Raw genomic sequence first — 19,870 nt, 5'->3', positions numbered from 1 at the left:
ACCTTTAACAATTTGTTGTCCATAAAAGAAACAGGCACATCTTATTAAGAGGGATGCAAAAGTGCTAAACTATTAAGATGTGTAAGCCATCTTTACATAAATAAAATAATATATAATTACAAGGTTGGTTTTAAGTACATACAACCTGGATGTCTAGCAAACTCTGAACTTGAATGAGGTAAGAGTGAATGTAAAACTGTTGAAATTCAATGTAAGCTGTCATGCTATTATATTTAGATATTCCCAACAGAAACAAAACTAACAAAACATGAATCTAATCTTGAATTTATCATAATATTGGAAACTGAAACCATATGTCACGACTCTTTAACTAACAATGCATTCTATTTATCAACCTCGAAAAAGGCATTGTAGCCTTGAAGAAGAGACTTACGCTATACAGTCGATGATTACAATAAGATATGTAGTCTAAATCTTCCTCCCCTGGAGGGACAAAGAGTAAAATATCCTTGAAAGCAGTACTTTTTGAAATTCATTTCCCATTGTTCTAATCTCACAGCCTCCAAGATTGTTTCCTATTTATGTGATCTGGTCACTAGGGTACAAGTCTTTGCTCAAAGAGTCTTACACAACTAGCTGACATAGTTCCTACACGATGTGAAACTTACATTGTGATTTAAGGGGTGGGCAAGGCTTACAAAGTTGTGTTTGGTGACTTGGCTACTGTGAATCAATCTTCTAGGATATGTCACCTCCTCCAAATGACCAGAGACTTTTATTTTATGATATGATACTATCAAAACTCTTATCGAAATTAAGTCACTAAATTAGGCTTAAACTAAATTAGATTTTTTTTTTCATTTTTTAGCCACCATACAGAAGATACTAAGACAACAGAAAATGAAAGATGCTTATGTATATCTGGGATTTATTGGCTAATTTTTACATCTGTTCCTGAACTGAGGTGGGTTTTTTTTTTGTTTGTTTTTTGTTTGTTTTTTGACAGAACTACAAAAAGTATTGGGGAGATTATTCTATTATATTAATATATTCCAACAATATTTCTTCATCTCTCTTCATCACAAAATTGTGAGAGCATGACCTTAAAGAAAACACATAATAGTGTAATCTAATATTCTCCTAAGAGTTCATTGAACATACTTCCTAGGAATATGTGGTTTTAAATCTTATACATGTGGCCAGTAAGATGGATGATTCAATACATAAGGGCACTTGCTGCCATGCATGAAAACCACAATTTGATCCTCCCTAAGATCTGTATGGTAGGAGAGAACCAACTCAAGAAATAGGCCCCTGACCTGTATAAGCCATGGATTTCACACACAATAAATATATACATGTAATTTAGATAAACACACATGCTTATGCACAAAGAGGTATGGAAAAACAAAATTGCTACCAAGAAAATATTTTTTGTGAATTAATCTTTAAATTCTGCAAAAAAAACAAAACAAAAAAAACCCACATCAGTACTGATTTTAACACTAGGAAAACATGTTCTACAAAAACTTCAAATATTTTCCAGAAATTTTCCGTGAAACAGATGTAAAAGGAATTCTAGTTTTCATGAGTTTGACAGTGTGAATCACTTCACGTAATTGTAATATTTTCAAAAGAACAGATTATTTGATCAGCGTAATAATAGATATCCCAGAAATAGACACTTATAAATATAGTCATCTGATCTTTGACAAAGAAGCACAGACAGTGCACTGGAGAAAACAGCCATTTCACCAGGCAATATTGGAACAATGAGGCAGCTGCCTATCAAGCACAGGAAAAGACTAGGGTGCAGTATGGGAGAGAGGAGAAAGGATCTAGTGACAGACTTAAACTATTCCCAAAGGGAAACAAAATATCCATAGTCCTAAATGTAAAAGACAAAAGTGTAAGACTTCCAGAAAATACCACATAAAGAAACTCTATACTTGCCCAGACATGGAGATGAATTTTCAGACAGAATACCAAAGGTGCTAAACATGAAAGAAATAACTGGTCAGCTGGCATTGATTAAAGCTAAAATATTCTCTGTGAAGCATTCAGGCAAGAAAATGAGAAGGTAGTCTACAGACTTGGATAAAAATATATGCAAACCAAATACTAATATGGGGTGGTCATACAAAATAGACCAAGCGCTCTCACGACTCAACGGTTACAAAACAATACCATTAAAACCTGTCAAAAATAAAGGAATAGTCGACTGCCCCGGGGAAGATGTACTAAAGGGAAAGGAACATTCAAGATGCTTCCCATCATATGCCAGGAGGAACACAAGTTACACAAATGAGCTGTCCTTCATTTCTATTGCAACAGTGCAAGTTCCAAACATGACGCCGCCCAGTTCTGACAATGTGGAACAAGAGAACCCCCCATGTGTTGGCTGTGGGGATACAGAACGAAGCCACTTCACAAGATAGCCTGCCGTCATCCCCTTCACTTTCTTCCTCTTTCTTTTCCCACGCAGGCAATCGTTCTGCCTTTGAGCTGCATGCATGTCTGACAGTTGCATCCAGGACTAAGGAGGCCTTACCACACCATCTATGGACTGTGCTTCTTGACTGGGATGGTTCTCCCTGAGTGCCTTCTCAACTGTCTTGGGAAACATCTGGGAGATGAACAAAGTGAGCTTCAGATGTGTCTGTGAAGTGTTTTCCCAGAGGCTATTAGGTCATGGGTATTCTGATACAGTGGTATCTTTTATGATGGATTCATGGTTTGAGATAACTGCTGGAGTGTGGTGGGAACTCTAGAATGTAGGTTCTAGTGTAGAAAGCCACTTAACCGATGGGGTGCCTTGGATAGGCGACTCTCATTCTCACCGCTTCCTATCTCTCTGTTCAGCTTTCTGGTTCTCAGAGTTTGAGTGGCTCCACCACACCTTCTAGATTTGGAATCTATAGGCTAAAACAAAATACCTAAAGTTGTTTGTGGATTTGTCACAGTAAACAAAAGTTCATTGGCACATTGGCCACACCCAAATCACCTGAAAAGCTGTGTCTACACAAAACACTGTACAGATATTTACAGTGACTTTATTCAAGTTGCCCGTACTGTACCCCTCACTCTCTTCAGATCATGTCTTCAACTAGTCGTGCTAGAAGGACCCACTGTGCCATGTTCCTTGGAGAGTGAATGGGTAACAGTGGCACTGCATCCAGACAGCAGCTGTCACTCAGTGTGGATAAGTGACTTATCAAGACACAAAATGACACAAAGGAAAGTAAGCCTACAGAGAGTAAAAGTAACCAGTATAAAGAGTCCACACACTACCTGGTTTGACTCTATCCCATGCTGACCTACCCCAATCAGACCTATGCAGATGACAGGGTTTATCTCAGCCACAATGCCAGGAAGTGAAGCAAACAAACAAAACACCATGGTAACTGTGAAAAGAACAGCAGTTGCTGAGAATTGAGGAGGAACAGGTCAGCGGGTAGAGCGCGGATGTTTCATATGCTAGTGAAATCCTCTCCACCTTTTCCGCACCACGGTTGATACAGGCTGCCCATCTTCTTTTAAAATTCATAACGTGTTCAGTCCCCAAAGCAGAGTCTCTTGTAAACTACGGGTTTGTGTGATAGGGCCGAGTCAATCAGTGTGGGTTTGACAGTTGTTCCCAGTATAACCCTCTGGAAGAGAATGCTGACGTTTAGAGGGGCTGTGCATCTGAGATGTGCATGGGAGAAGGGGACAGCTCTGTATTTGCTGTTTACTAATACTGTAAATCTAAACCTTCTCTGGAAAGGAAACTATTGAAAGTCAATATACTGAAAACCTAAAAAGTTAGATTTTTCTTTCGGGAGCTTATACAACTTAAATCATGTAGATAAACAAACTTCATACTTTAATAGTTTTAACAATAGAAGGTATTTCATAGATTATTTCTAAGTTTTGGATGACCTACTTTCAGTCAAAATTAGCCTTACTTTAAGGAAATTATAAGGGGACAGTGAAAGTCTTAACAGCCATTGATGTTTCCTGTAAGATGCTTCTTCATCATGTATCTGAGGCCATAAGTAAACCACGGTGTGTTTTAACGAGTAAAGAACATGCCCTTTGTGACCCCTGGTGTCCCTTCATTCATCTTGATTCATTGCGAAGAATTTTTGTTTCTTAACTTTTCAAAAATCTCTCCTTCGCCAATTTGATGCTTGAGGCTTCGGTCAATACTGAAGTTTGTGAAGCTTCACTCTCAGAAGAAGGGAACAGAATTCATTTAGCTCGCAGCACTGACTGCCTCTGGCTATGGAGTGTGAGTTCTCCCCTTGTTCCCGTGAAGCACCAGTAAACTCTTCTACTTCCTCACATCTATTTATTTGGGTTTGATGGCTGTTGTTGTTTTTGTTAAAATTGGGATAAGATGATGAAAATTAATCACTAGGAAGCAAGAACCCACCTGTCAAACAATTAATATTTTTAGCTGTGTTTGGATTCTTCCTGCATTTCTGTGATTACAAATATGTCATGTCCTGAACCTTCAATCCTGTTTTTAGGTGTTGTTGTGATATTTACTCATAATATAAATTACAGATATTTGTAATCATTTTAAATCTTTACAAGCACCCCCACTGAAAGCTGACAGTGTCACCCCAGAAGTCAGGTGTTTGAATTATTTCCCCGCAGCTGGAAGCTACAATGTAATAAAGTGGTTTTCTATGGTGAAATCTTAGAGGGAATATCATTTTCAAAGTAACATTATCTTGTATTAAAAAAGTCAGTACACTACAAACCTCCTGACAGGAAGTTTTCAAAGCCATTCCATATTGGCCATAAAGATAACGCGTTTAACTATAACAAATGCACCATGAATACCATTGTCATAGAGCTGTGTTTCATATAAAAACCACAGAGCTCGGCACTTACCAGATTATCACATACATTTCTTACTGACTCCTTCCTTCGTCACTCATCACCCACCAGGAGATTTTTCCTGCTCTGCCATCCTGTGTGAACGATTCCATTTGTTCTCCTGTTCCTTCCCTGGTCCATATTATTTAAGAGGTTATTTTAAAATAAAGACAGATATATTTCAGCTCATATCTACCTCACAAATGCTTGATGCGTCTCAGGAATTGAAGGAAAGCTACATGCAGGGTGAAATGGCAGGCACAGTTTGAACCCAAGGTCCAAGTGTCAACTATAACTGCACTGCCCCACCGCACGCCACCTGCCTGTGCTCCCAGAGGAGAGTCTAACTCAGGAGCGAGGTCAGTGGGCAAGAAACCCTAAGGACGATGCCTTTGGCACAGGGAAAAAAAGTCAGTAGCTGAAGGCATTCCTGACTTGTGGACCTGAGCTGCTTTGTGATGCCCTCAAAACATGTCAAGATCTTCTCAACTGACAATCCGATTTGAGGATAAGCAAGCAAGCAAACAAAACAGAAAAGGCAAAGGCCTCAAGGTCCAGGTAGTGGGCACAAGCCGAGAAGAAAAGCAAAGCTGCAGAGTTAAGCCTGAGAGAGTTCAATCTGGGCGCCTCACTGGGGGCCCAGCATGGGTGGACTGAAGTGAGCAGCTGTTGTCCTCCTGGACCTCACAGTATAGCCCACCTCCGTCCTCCCCTTTCAGCTGGGACTGGAAGAACACACTCAAGTATGCTAAAGTAACTACTCTAGTCAACACAGTGTTAATTCACACTCCTTTGAGGCGACCAATCACTTCTGTTGTACAGACACCCCAAATGCTCACAGTATGTAAAACCCAAGAGAACAGTGGGGGCAGAATGCTCAAATTCTCAGCGCTTCCTGGTTTAAAGGGTTTCCCTCAACATCCCCAGCTGTCTCCCTGGGTCTAGACCTCAGCTCTGTCAGCCATGACTGATTTTTGCAACTTAAGCTGTATGTTTCAAAGCTGTAATTAATTCTAAGACCATGGACTCCAGCTATACTTGTAGCTGGCTGTTAAATTAAAATGAGTATTAATCTTATCGAGCTCATTTATTAAAAATCAATTTCACTAAGGAAAATACAGTTTAAAGGGACTGTGTAGGATATTAAAGGCATTTAATTAGAACACAGAAGATATGACACAACATTTTTCTTTTGAGATCTCTAAAGTAAAATAAATCTGACATTTCTGTATCACACTTTCTCTTTGCAAACTGAGCTTTTCTGTGCTCATTTACAAACTAAATCTAATACTGCATTATCTATATACATATACATATATATGTATATATTATATATAATAGATCTATTTTTCCAAGTCAAAAACATTTCCTCTTAAGGGATATATATATATATATATATGTACATATATATGATATATGTTGTTTACTGTTATTTTCTTGTGGATCCGTGATAGACTTTACTCAAGAAAATGGTTTACAAACCATCAACTTGTCTTCTGTTGTCATAATTATCAATTATTTCAATCCACTGCTGTAAAATGTCAAGGACCTAATGATGGGGTTCCATCTGCTACCCTGACTGAGAAACTGATGTCAGACTTGAGAGACATGAGAGAACTGGTTAATTTAGCAATCGAGGGAACAGAAAGGATTACTCTGTGTGTGAGTTGGGATGTGCATAACCTGAGTGTATTGCGCTCTTACCTCCTATTATCTATGGATGACAGACTTTTCCAGTTGACCCTTCCTGACAATGACAACAGTAGACATTTCTCTAAAACACACCCCTTCGGCTACTCTGTGCCCTTATCTTTTTCCCTGAAGGCCCCGATATCTTCCTCTCATGGTACTTAGAACAATGACTTCCCAAAATGCCCATATCTTGATCCTTGAGACTTGTGAATATCCGTCTTCATCATGCAAGTAGATGGCTCAGTAAGACTAAAATGGCTTTGCGGTTGTGCCCAACCTTATCACATGGATATGTAAAAGAAACCTAGGGGCATGGGAGGCAGAGAGAGGATAGAGAAAGATAGAATACTATTGTTTGTGAGGAAGGAGGGCAGGGGTATGAGCTCCCCTGAGTCTCTTGGGAAGAATCTGGTCCGCTGCCACTTTTAGCCCAGTGAGACCCACCCTAGACCTCTGACCTCCAGAACTCTAATATATTTCTATTGCTTACATCATGGAGATGGTGGAGAATAATTAAAACAACAGGAGAAAACTGATACAAGTTTATAAGAAGGGAACAAGATTGTGTGGGCCAACTGACCATCACTTGTCAGATGCCATTCACAGCTCTACAGTACCACTTTTAATCCTCTTCAATTAAGAGTCTGAAGGCACTTATCTTTCAGTCTTTAGCATGGAGGACAGTATTCTGACCCATGGTCATTGTGCAGTCTTTTGATTTTTGTTATTCTATTTTGCCTTTTTTCTAGAAGGCAGGAAGCATGTACTTCTTACCAGAATATTTTATGGCATCTTGATGGCATATGAATAGTGAGATCAAAGGCTCAAAATAAATCTATATGTGCAAAAGAAAGTGATTGATTATTTTTAACAGTAATTAAAGTTTATTTCAGCTATAATACAGATCTTAGGACTCTAAGGTATACTTGAGTCCGTTTCTGAAATATTCTGTGGTACTTATCTGTTTTAGAGATTCATGCAATCTCTGGCACTAGGGGACCACCTGGACTTCAATCACATAGCAGTGAACAAATGCATAAGAGAACTTTAAAAATAGATAAACCAGGAGACCACTGTGAACTTAGAGTATTAAGACAAATTCTGCCATTACAGTTAATATTTAGATGATAAATTTTTGTTGTAAATGCAACCTTAGGTGACTTGAAGGAGTAGTCTTTAGGAAAATAAATTAACAGAAAGAATACACCACCTTGATATGGGTTGAAATTAGGTCCCATAATTGTGGCTTTCCAGGGAAACTTATCTTCTCCAACTGGACCTGCAGAACACTGGGCCGGAAGGCCATATGCCAAATTATTATGTTTCAGGACCATAGTCTGTGATCTTTGATCCAAGGTCCAGCCAAACTTTGATTATCCTGGTAGTGAGGAAAGATTGTCTCCTCACACCAACTCTGCCAAACAAAGACACTTTGTTCCTAAACTGATCAGAGGTTAGATCTGAAGGGTCTGCACAGAGGCAGGTCATGGGCTGAGGGTGAATATTTCTAATGGGAAGGGAATTGTGTGTGTAGAAGTGCAACAATGCTTTGCTAAGTAAAAACAAACAAATAAATAAACAAACAAACTGATACATAAAAGCAATGTTTGTATTTCTGATAAAGTCATAATAAATTGCTCAAAATATGGAAAAATAAAAATCCTGTCCCTTTTTTTCTATTTATATTTTAAACCACTATGCTCATTCTTTGTCCTACTAAAATAGCTTTTTTCCATTTGTATTTTGGTCAAAAGCGGTATTAATTGTGTTCTCTTTTATATTTTGGCCCTTTGTTGGATAAATGCTTCAAATACAGACAACAAATTGCCTCTTAAATATATTCTAGAAAAAGTAAAGGTAAAGTATTGGGCTTCAACTTTTAAAGTAAAGTGGGAAACAAGAAGTGGTAAGTGTCCTAGCAGGTAAAAGCACAAGCTTGGTGATCTGAGTTAAGTCACCCAGAATTTGTGTGGAGGCAATGTACAAACTTGTCTTGTAACAACATGTACAGAGACATGCATATCATAACACATATGTACTGACCTGCATATGAATGCACCCCCACATACCCACCCACAAATAATAATAATAACGAAAACAAACTAAATGAAGCTTTGTAAGCAGTTTCCGTTAACTCAGAGTCTGTAGTAATTCAGATGAGGAAATTAGTCACTACTAAAAACAAAGTTATTAAAAAGGCAACCAGAGCCATGCAGGCCTGTAGGATACAGCTAGAATCCCAGCCTTCTGGAGGAGGATCATGAGTTCAAGGCTGGTGTGGGCTGTATAGTGAGTTGAACTACATAACAAATTCCTGCTTCAAAAGGAAAGAAAGAAAGAGAGAAAGAAAGAAAGAGAGAGAGAAAGAGAGAAAGAAAGAAAGAGAGAAAGAGAAAAAGAGAAAGAAGAAAGAAAGAAAGAAAGAAAGAAAGATTGGAAGGAAGGAAAGAAGGAAGGAAGGAAAGAAGAAAGGAAAGAAAGGAAGGAAGGAAGAGAAAGAAAGAGGAAAGAAGGAAGGAAGAAAGAAAGACAGAAAGGGAATAACATTTGAAATGTAAATAAAAAATATCCAATTAAAAAAGAGAAATTTAGAAAGAAAAGGAGAGGCAACAGCTCTCTGCTCCCAAAACCCGTGGGAGAGAGACCTCACCGCCTGATCAGGTGGGCACTCCTGAGGCTGCAGAGCGGAGGAGACCACCAACACTGCCCACCCCTGCCCACATCCCTGGCCCAAGAGGCAACTGTATAAGGCCTCTGGGTTCCCGTAGGGGAGGGCCCGGGAGCGGCAGGACCCCTGCGCCTGAGACACTGCCGGAACCTGAAGGAAACAGACCGGATAAACAGTTCTCTGCACCCAAATCCCGTGGGAGGGAGAGCTGAACCTTCAGAGAGGCGGACACGCCTGGGAAACCAGAAGAGACTGCACTCTGTGCACATCCAGGCGCCAGAGGAAAACACCAAACGCCATCTGGAACCCTGGTGCACGGAGGCTCCCGGAAAGAGCGGCGCAGATCTTCCCGGTTGCTGCCACAGCGGAGAGGACTTAGGCAGTACCCCACGAGCAAACTTGAGCCTTGGAACCGCAGGTAGGACCAACTTTTCCCCTGCAAGAAACCTGCCTGGTGAACTCAAGACACAGGCCCACAGGAACAGCTGAAGACCTGTAGAGAGGAAAAACTACACGCCCGAAAGCAGAACACTCTGTCCCCATAACTGGCTGAAAGAAAACAGGAAAACAGGTCTACAGCACTCCTGACACACAGGTTATAGGACAGTCTAGCCACTGTCAGAAATAGCAGAACAAAGTAACACTAGAGATAATCTGATGGCGAGAGGCAAGCACAGGAACCCAAGCAACAGAAACCAAGACTACATGGCATCATCGGAGCCCAATTCTCCCACCAAAGCAAACACGGAATATCCAAACACACCAGAAAAGCAAGACCTAGTTTCAAAATCATATTTGATCATGATGCTGGAGGACTTCAAGAAAGACATAAAGAACTCCCTTAGAGAACAAGTAGAAGCCTACAGAGAGGAATCGCAAAAATCCCTGAAAGAATTCCAGGAAAACACAATCAAACAGTTGAAGGAATTAAAAATGGAAATAGAAGCAATCAAGAAAGAACACATGGAAACAACCCTGGACATAGAAAATCAAAAGAAAAGACAAGGAGCTGTAGATACAAGCTTCACCAACAGAATTCAAGAGATGGAAGAGAGAATCTCGGGAGCAGAAGATTCCATAGAAATCATTGACTCAACTGTCAAAGATAATGTAAAGCGGAAAAAGCTACTGGTCCAAAACATACAGGAAATCCAGGACTCAATGAGAAGATCAAACCTAAGGATAATAGGTATAGAAGAGAGTGAAGACTCCCAGCTCAAAGGACCAGTAAATATCTTCAACAAAATCATAGAAGAAAACTTCCCTAACCTAAAAAAAGAGATACCCATAGGCATACAAGAAGCCTACAGAACTCCAAATAGATTGGACCAGAAAAGAAACACCTCCCATCACATAATTGTCAAAACACCAAACGCACAAAATAAAGAAAGAATATTAAAAGCAGTAAGGGAAAAAGGTCAAGTAACATATAAAGGCAGACCTATCAGAATCACACCAGACTTTTCGCCAGAAACTATGAAGGCCAGAAGATCCTGGACAGATGTCATACAGACCCTAAGAGAACACAAATGCCAGCCCAGGTTACTGTATCCTGCAAAACTCTCAATTAACATAGATGGAGAAACCAAGATATTCCATGACAAAACCAAATTTACACAATATCTTTCTACAAGTCCAGCACTACAAAGGATAATAAAGGGTAAAGCCCAACATAAGGAGGCAAGCTATACCCTAGAAGCAAGAAACTAATCGTCTTGGCAACAAAACAAAGAGAATGAAAGCACACAAACATAACCTCACTTCCAAATATGAATATAACGGGAAGCAATAATCACTATTCCTTAATATCTCTCAATATCAATGGCCTCAACTCCCCAATAAAAAGACATAGATTAACAAACTGGATACGCAACGAGGACCCTGCATTCTGCTGCCTACAGGAAACACACCTCAGAGACAAAGACAGACATTACCTCAGAGTGAAAGGCTGGAAAACAATTTTCCAAGCAAATGGTCAGAAGAAGCAAGCTGGAGTAGCCATTCTAATATCAAATAAAATCAATTTTCAACTAAAAGTCATCAAAAGAGATAAGGAAGAACACTTCATATTCATCAAAGGAAAAATCCACCAAGATGAAGTCTCAATCCTAAATATCTATGCCCCAAATACAAGGGCACCTACATATGTAAAAGAAACCTTACTAAAGCTCAAAACACACATTGCACCTCACACAATAATAGTGGGAGATTTCAACACCCCACTCTCATCAATGGACAGATCATGGAAACAGAAATTAAACAGAGATGTAGACAGACTAAGAGAAGTCATGAGCCAAATGGACTTAACGGATATTTATAGAACATTCTATCCTAAAGCAAAAGGATATACCTTCTTCTCAGCTCCTCATGGTACTTTCTCCAAAATTGACCATATAATTGGTCAAAAAACGGGCCTCAACAGGTACAGAAAGATAGAAATAATCCCATGCGTGCTATCGGACCACCACGGCCTAAAACTGGTCTTCAATAACAATAAGGGAAGAATGCCCACATATACGTGGAAATTGAACAATGCTCTACTCAATGATAACCTGGTCAAGGAAGAAATAAAGAAAGAAATTAAAAACTTTTTAGAATTTAATGAAAATGAAGGTACAACATACCCAAACTTATGGGACACAATGAAAGCTGTGCTAAGAGGAAAACTCATAGCGCTGAGTGCCTGCAGAAAGAAACAGGAAAGAGCATATGTCAGCAGCTTGACAGCACACCTAAAAGCTCTAGAACAAAAAGAAGCAAATACACCCAGGAGGAGTAGAAGGCAGGAAATAATCAAACTCAGAGCTGAAATCAACCAAGTAGAAACAAAAAGGACCATAGAAAGAATCAACAGAACCAAAAGTTGGTTCTTTGAGAAAATCAACAAGATAGATAAACCCTTAGCCAGACTAACGAGAGGACACAGAGAGTGCGTCCAAATTAACAAAATCAGAAATGAAAAGGGAGACATAACTACAGATTCAGAGGAAATTCAAAAAATCATCAGATCTTACTATAAAAACCTGTATTCAACAAAACTTGAAAATCTTCAGGAAATGGACAATTTCCTAGACAGATACCAGGTATCGAAGTTAAATCAGGAACAGATAAACCAGTTAAACAACCCCATAACTCCTAAGGAAATAGAAGCAGTCATTAAAGGTCTCCCAACCAAAAAGAGCCCAGGTCCAGACGGGTTTAGTGCAGAATTCTATCAAACCTTCATAGAAGACCTTATACCAATATTATCCAAACTATTCCACAAAATTGAAACAGATGGAGCCCTACCGAATTCCTTCTATGAAGCCACAATTACTCTTATACCTAAACCACACAAAGACACAACAAAGAAAGAGAACTTCAGACCAATTTCCCTTATGAATATCGACGCAAAAATACTCAATAAAATTCTGGCAAACCGAATTCAAGAGCACATCAAAACAATCATACACCATGATCAAGTAGGCTTCATCCCAGGCATGCAGGTATGGTTTAATATAAGGAAAACCATCAACGTGATCCATCATATAAACAAACTGAAAGAACAGAACCACATGATCATTTCATTAGATGCTGAGAAAGCATTTGACAAAATTCAACACCCCTTCATGATAAAAGTCCTGGAAAGAATAGGTATTCAAGGCCCATACCTAAACATAGTAAAAGCCATATACAGCAAACCAGTTGCTAACATTAAACTAAATGGAGAGAAACTTGAAGCAATCCCACTAAAATCAGGGACTAGACAAGGCTGCCCACTCTCTCCCTACTTATTCAATATAGTTCTTGAAGTTCTAGCCAGAGCAATCAGACAACAAAAGGAGATCAAGGGGATACAGATCGGAAAAGAAGAGGTCAAAATATCACTATTTGCAGACGACATGATAGTATATTTAAGTGATCCCAAAAGTTCCACCAGAGAACTACTAAAGCTGATAAACAACTTCAGCAAAGTGGCTGGGTATAAAATTAACTCAAATAAATCAGTTGCCTTCCTCTATACAAAAGAGAAACAAGCCGAGAAAGAAATTAGGGAAACGATACCCTTCATAATAGACCCAAATAATATAAAGTACCTCGGTGTGACTTTAACCAAGCAAGTAAAAGATCTGTACAATAAGAACTTCAAGACACTGAGGAAAGAAATTGAAGAAGACCTCAGAAGATGGAAAGATCTCCCATGCTCATGGATTGGCAGGATTAATATAGTAAAAATGGCCATTTTACCAAAAGCAATCTACAGATTCAATGCAATCCCCATCAAAATACCAATCCAATTCTTCAAAGAGTTAGACAGAACAATTTGCAAATTCATCTGGAATAACAAAAAACCCAGGATAGCTAAAGCTATCCTCAACAATAAAAGGACTTCAGGGGGAATCACTATCCCTGAACTCAAGCAGTATTACAGAGCAATAGTGATAAAAACTGCATGGTATTGGTACAGAGACAGACAGATAGACCAATGGAATAGAATTGAAGACCCAGAAATGAACCCACACACCTACGGTCACTTGATTTTTGACAAAGGAGCCAAAACCATCCAATGGAAAAAAGATAGCATTTTCAGCAAATGGTGCTGGTTCAACTGGAGGGCAACATGTAGAAGAATGCAGATCGATCCATGCTTATCACCCTGTACAAAGCTTAAGTCCAAGTGGATCAAGGACCTCCACATCAAACCAGACACACTCAAACTAATAGAAGAAAAACTAGGGAAGCATCTGGAACACATGGGCACTGGAAAAAATTTCCTGAACAAAACACCAATGGCTTATGCTCTAAGATCAAGAATCGACAAATGGGATCTCATAAAACTGCAAAGCTTCTGTAAGGCAAAGGACACTGTGGTTAGGACAAAACGGCAACCAACAGATTGGGAAAAGATCTTTACCAATCCTACAACAGATAGAGGCCTTATATCCAAAATATACAAAGAACTCAAGAAGTTAGACCGCAGGGAAACAAATAACCCTATTAAAAAATGGGGTTCAGAGCTAAACAAAGAATTCACAGCTGAGGAATGCCGAATGGCTGAGAAACACCTAAAGAAATGTTCAACATCTTTAGTCATAAGGGAAATGCAAATCAAAACAACCCTGAGATTTCACCTCACACCAGTGAGAATGGCTAAGATCAAAAACTCAGGTGACAGCAGATGCTGGCGAGGATGTGGAGAAAGAGGAACACTCCTCCATTGTTGGTGGGATTGCAGACTGGTAAAACCATTCTGGAAATCAGTCTGGAGGATCCTCAGAAAATTGGACATTGAACTGCCTGAGGATCCAGCTATACCTCTCTTGGGCATATACCCAAAAGATGCCTCAACATATAAAAGAGACACGTGCTCCACTATGTTCATTGCAGCCTTATTTATAATAGCCAGAAACTGGAAAGAACCCAGATGCCCTTCAACAGAAGAATGGATACAGAAAATGTGGTACATCTACACAATGGAATATTACTCAGCTATCAAAAACACCGAGTTTATGAAATTTGTAAGCAAATGGTTGGAACTGGAAAATATCATCCTGAGTGAGCTAACCCAATCACAGAAAGACATACATGGTATGCACTCATTGATAAGTGGCTATTAGCCCAAATGCTTGAGTTACCCTAGATCCCTAGAACAAACGAAACTCAAGACGGATGATCAAAATGTGAATGCTTCACTCCTTCTTTAAATGAGGAAAAAGAATACCCTTGGCAGGGAATAGAGAGGCAAAGATTAAAACAGAGACTGAAGGAACACCCATTCAGAGCCTGCCCCACAGCTGGCCCATACATATACAGCCACCCAATTAGACAAGATGGATGAAGCAAAGAAGTGCAGACCGACAGGAGCCGGATGTAGATCGCTTCTGAGAGACACAGCCAGAATACTGCAAATACAGAGGCGAATGCCAGCAGCAAACCACTGAACTGAGAATAGGTCCCCCGTTGAAGGAATCAGAGAAAGAACTGGAAGAGCTTGAAGGTGCTCGAGACCCCAAAAGTACAACAATGTCAAGCAACCAGAGCTTCCAGGGACTAAGCCACTACCTAAAGACTATACATGGACTGACCCTGGACTCTGACCCCATAGGTAGCAATGAATATCCTAGTAAGAGCACCAGTGGAAGGGGAAGCCCTGGGTCCTGCTAAGACTGAACCCCCAGTGAACTAGACTATGGGGGGAGGGCGGCAATGGGGGGAGGATGGGGAGGGGAACACCCATAAGGAAGGGGAGGGGGGAGGGTGATGTTTGTCCGGAAACCGGGAAAGGGAATAACACTCGAAATGTATATAAGAAATACTCAAGTTAATAAAAAAAATAAAAAATAAAAAAAATATTCAAATTAAAAAAAAAAAAAGAAAGAAAAGGAGAAAAGAAAGGCAGCTAAATGAAGAACTCCTTAACATGAGACACTGCAATAGGGGTCTCACTTCATATATTTTTAAGAACTAAAATTGTGTTTTCTCTAAAACTAAAATGTTACCATCCCATGTTAGGCAGAATTTCCACAATCACATACTACTCAAAGTTCCTTTATGTCCTCAGTAGAGGACAATCAAGTGTCAAATACATCACTTGGTTGTTTTCTTCAGTGGGTTGCTCAACACTCGTAGTTCGTCTTCAGTTAGTAAGTGTGTCAGCATGACACGGAACCCTGTCAGGTTCTGGGTGAGCGGGAACCTCTCTGACAAAGCCGGGATGCTGGTCATAGGTTCCGGCTAACACGCTGGCTCTGATGCTTGCTTCACAAGGAGCCTCTAAAGATTCTTTCCCTTTGGTCCCTCACCTCTAAAATAGACACTGGAAGCTGGAAGGGAATTGAAGTTTTTCTTTCTTCTTTTTGAGTCATGATTCTTTTAAGATCCTGTTGAACTACAATTAAAATAAGATTTTAAATTAAAATTTCAACTTAATTAGTTTTGATACTCAAAATCAGTACTACAATCTAGATAATGGACACAACCTTTGCCCACTAAAGTTTCTTTAAGGCCTCTCTTATATAGAACCCCTTCTAACCCAGCTTCCAACTCCCATCTCAAAGCAACTATGAGAATGCTGCCTATTTCTAGAGATAAATGTGAATTTTCTAAAATCTTATATAATGACAGTCACATAGACAATGCTCCTCTTTTTTATTCTTCCTACACTTAAAGCTATCATTTGGAAATTCACCTATTTTGCTGTGTGTGCTAATTGTTGTGTTATTTCTTAAGATTTTGAAAGAATAACTTTAAAAATTCATCCAAAGACCAATGTAGGAAAATGAACATCATTAATTCCTAGGACTCTCCATACACAGATAGTTTTTGGTTTTATTCCTTCAGGTTTGCCAGAGATCCAAAATCAAAGGACACAGTTAGACACATAGAAAATGTCTTTGCATGGAGATGTGGCTAAAGAGAGGACAGAAAAGTGCCCAGATGAGCTGTCCAGAAAGCTAGTTATATTGTTTCAATGTAAACCCTAAGTCCCATGACCAGTGGAGCCAAGATCTATATCAAAGTGAAAGATCAAATAACAAGAGGCATCTACATACAAAGTCAGGAGAAAATGGATGTCCCAACTCAAGAAGAGTGAGCTCATGCAGATTAAGCTGTTTTGTCTTAGTCAAATCCTAAATAGACTGGATGATACCTGTTCACAGCTTATAAGCATTTTCTGCCCCCTCCAACTTTTGTAGATAGAAGTCTTCACGGATATGCCCATAAGGCACAGTTTACCAGCTTCTCTACATATGCTTCACAAGATTGTATTAAATTAATAAAATTATTTTAAAACCCACTTGTCTCTGTCCTAGCAACCCCATTGCTTTGGCACAAGGAGGCAGACCTTAGACACAGCAGAGCAGAAAATTAGTGCTTCATGCAGAAAGGATAGTTTGGAAGGGAAAAGAAGAAACTCCCCGAGCATCAATTTTAGTTTTTAAATTGCCTGAAAAGTAGAAATTAAAATTCTAATATGAGATGAAGTTAGATCTTTGTACCTTGTTATTTTAAGGACTGGGCCAGCGTAATTAGCGCAAGCAAAGAATTAGCTGAAAACAGTTTCTGATCAAGGTACAGACAGGAGGAGTAAAATTAAGAAGCAGGGACGATTCAGGTCACAATTGTAATATGTGTATGTTTCTTAAGTATCAAAGAGAGTAAAACAAGTTTTACACTGCTGCTTTCTAAACCTCTGGTGTTGCAACATAGTAATAAATCTAATTAAAAAGAAACTTACACATCTGAGTTTCCTTTGAGAAGCAATCACTTTCAACATATCTACTCATATTTTATTGGCTGTTTTTCTGGTTCTGTTTCTGTGTTAATACTGAGGAGTAATAGCAAGACAGTCTAACTATGGAGATGCTTGTGAATTAATTCCTGTGAATCATTGCTTATAAGAAGGGTCTCCTGGAAAGGACCTGACCAACAACAGTCAGGATGGAAGCATATCTAAATGCTGGTTAGAGAGAAGACAAGAAAAAGAAAAGCCCAACAACTGTTCTTGGTTCTTTTTTTAATATTATTTTCTTAGATATTGTATGTATTTACATTTCAAATGTTATCCCCTTCCCCCATCTCCCATACCCCCTCCCACTCCCCCTTCTACAAAGATGCTCTCCCATCCACCTACCCAATCCAACATCAACGCCCTGGCATTCCCCTACCCTGGGGAAAGAACCTTCACAGAACCAAGGGCTTTTCCTCCTATTGATGCTGGACAATGCCATCCTCTGCTACATATGTGTCTGGAGCCATAGATCCATCTCTGTGTACTCTTTGGTTGGTAATTTAGTGCCTGGGAGCTCTGGTGGGGTCTGGCTGGTTAATATTGTTGTTCTTCCTATAGGGTTGCAAACCCCTTCGGCTCCTTCAGTCCTTTCTCTAACTTTTGCATTGGGGTCCCCTTGTTCAGTGGTTAGCTGCAAGCATCCTCATCTGTATCAGTAGGGCTACAGCAGAGCCTCTCAGGAGACACCCATATCTGGCTCCTGTTAGCAAGCACTTCTTGACCTTAGCAATAGTAACTGGCTTTGGTGGCTGCATATGGGATGGAAACCCAGGTGGGGCAGCCTCCGGATGACCTTTTCTTCATTCTCTGCTCCACTCTTTGTCCTTATATTTCCTTCCATGTGTATTTTGTTCTCACTTCTAAGAAGGAATGAAGCATCCACATTTTGTTCTTCCTTCTTCTTAAGCATCATATGATCTGTGAATTGCTTCTTGGGTATTCCAAGCTCTTAGGCTAATATCCACTTATCAGTGAGTGTATAACATGTGGCTCTTTTGTGACTAGATTACCTCACTCAGGATGATATTTTCTAGTTTCATCCATTTGCCTAAGAATTTCATGTAGTCATTGTTTTTAATAGCTGTGTAGTACTCCATTGTGTAGATGTCCACATTTTCTGTATCCATTCCACTGTTGAAGGACATCTGGGTTTCTTTCGATCTTTTGGCTATTATAAATAAGACTATTAAGAACACAGTGGTGCATGTGTCCTTGTTATATGTTGGAGCATCACTTGGGTATATGCCCAGGAGTGGTATAGCTGCGTCATCAAGTAGTGCTATGTCCAATTTTCTGAGGAACCTCCAGACTGATTTCCAGAGTGGTTGTACCAGTCTGCAATCCCACCAACAATGGAGGAGTGTTCCTCTTTCTCCACATCCTCACCAGCATCCGTTGTCATCTGAGTTTTTTTATATTAGCCATTCTGACTGATGTGAGGTGGAATCTCAGGGTGGTTTGATCTGTATTTGCCTGATGACTAAGGATTTTGAATATTTCTTTAGGGGCTTCTCAGTCATTTGGTATTCCTCAGTGAGAATTCTTTGTCTAGCTCTGTACCCCCATTTTTAATAGGATTATTTGGTTTTCTGGAGTCTAGTTCTTTGTATATATTAGATATTCGCCCTCTATTGGATGTAGGATTGGTAAAGATCTTTTCCCAATCTGTTGGTTGCCGTTTTGTCCTAACCACAGTGTCCTTTGCCTTACAGAAGCTTTGCAGTTTTATGAGATCCCATTTGTCAATTCTTGATCTTAGAGCATAAGCCATTGGTGTTCTGTTCAGGAAATTATACCCTGTGCCCATGTGTTCGAGGCTCTTTCCTTTCTCTTCTATTAGCTCTACTGTATCTCGTTTTATGTGGAGATTTTTGATGCACTTGGACTTGAACTTTATACAATGAGATAAAAATGTGTCAATTTGTATTCTTCTACATGCTGCCCTCCAGTTGAACCAGCATCATTTGTTGAAAATGCTGTCTTTTATTATTGGATAGTTTTTGCTCCTTTGTCAAAGATCAAGTGACCATAGGTATATGGGTTCATTTCTGGGTCTTCAATTCTATTCCACTGATCTACCTGCCTGTCTCTGTACAAATAACACATAGTTTTTAATCACTATTTCTCTGTAATACAGCTGGAAGTCAGGAATGGTGATTTCCCCAGAATTTCTTTTATTGTTGAGAATAGTTTCTGCTATCCTGGATTTTATTTTTATTCCAAATGAATTTGCAAATTGATCTCTCTAACTCTATGAAGAATTGAGTTGGAATTTTGATGGGGATTGCAATGATTCTGTAGATTGCTTTCAGCAAGATGGCCATTTTTATTGTATTAATCCTGCCAATCCATGAGCATTGGAGATCTTTCCATTTTCTGAGACCTTTGATTTCTTTCTTCAGAGACTT

General features: G+C 39.5%; 1 protein-coding gene and 1 pseudogene across 1 annotated transcript in view; both read right to left on the bottom strand.

The window, feature by feature from the left end:
- Positions 1-19,870, bottom strand: part of Trpm3 (transient receptor potential cation channel, subfamily M, member 3) — an 870,412-nt gene that overhangs the window by 730,259 nt on the left and 120,283 nt on the right.
- LOC147997077 (ubiquitin-conjugating enzyme E2 D2 pseudogene) lies at positions 6,268-8,121 on the bottom strand (annotated as a pseudogene).

This window comes from Rattus norvegicus, chromosome 1, assembly GCF_021556685.1.
Source record: "Rattus norvegicus strain SHRSP/BbbUtx chromosome 1, alternate assembly SHRSP_T2T, whole genome shotgun sequence".
NCBI classification, from domain to species: domain Eukaryota; kingdom Metazoa; phylum Chordata; class Mammalia; order Rodentia; family Muridae; genus Rattus; species Rattus norvegicus.
This window is presented reverse-complemented; position numbering and strand designations above follow the sequence as displayed.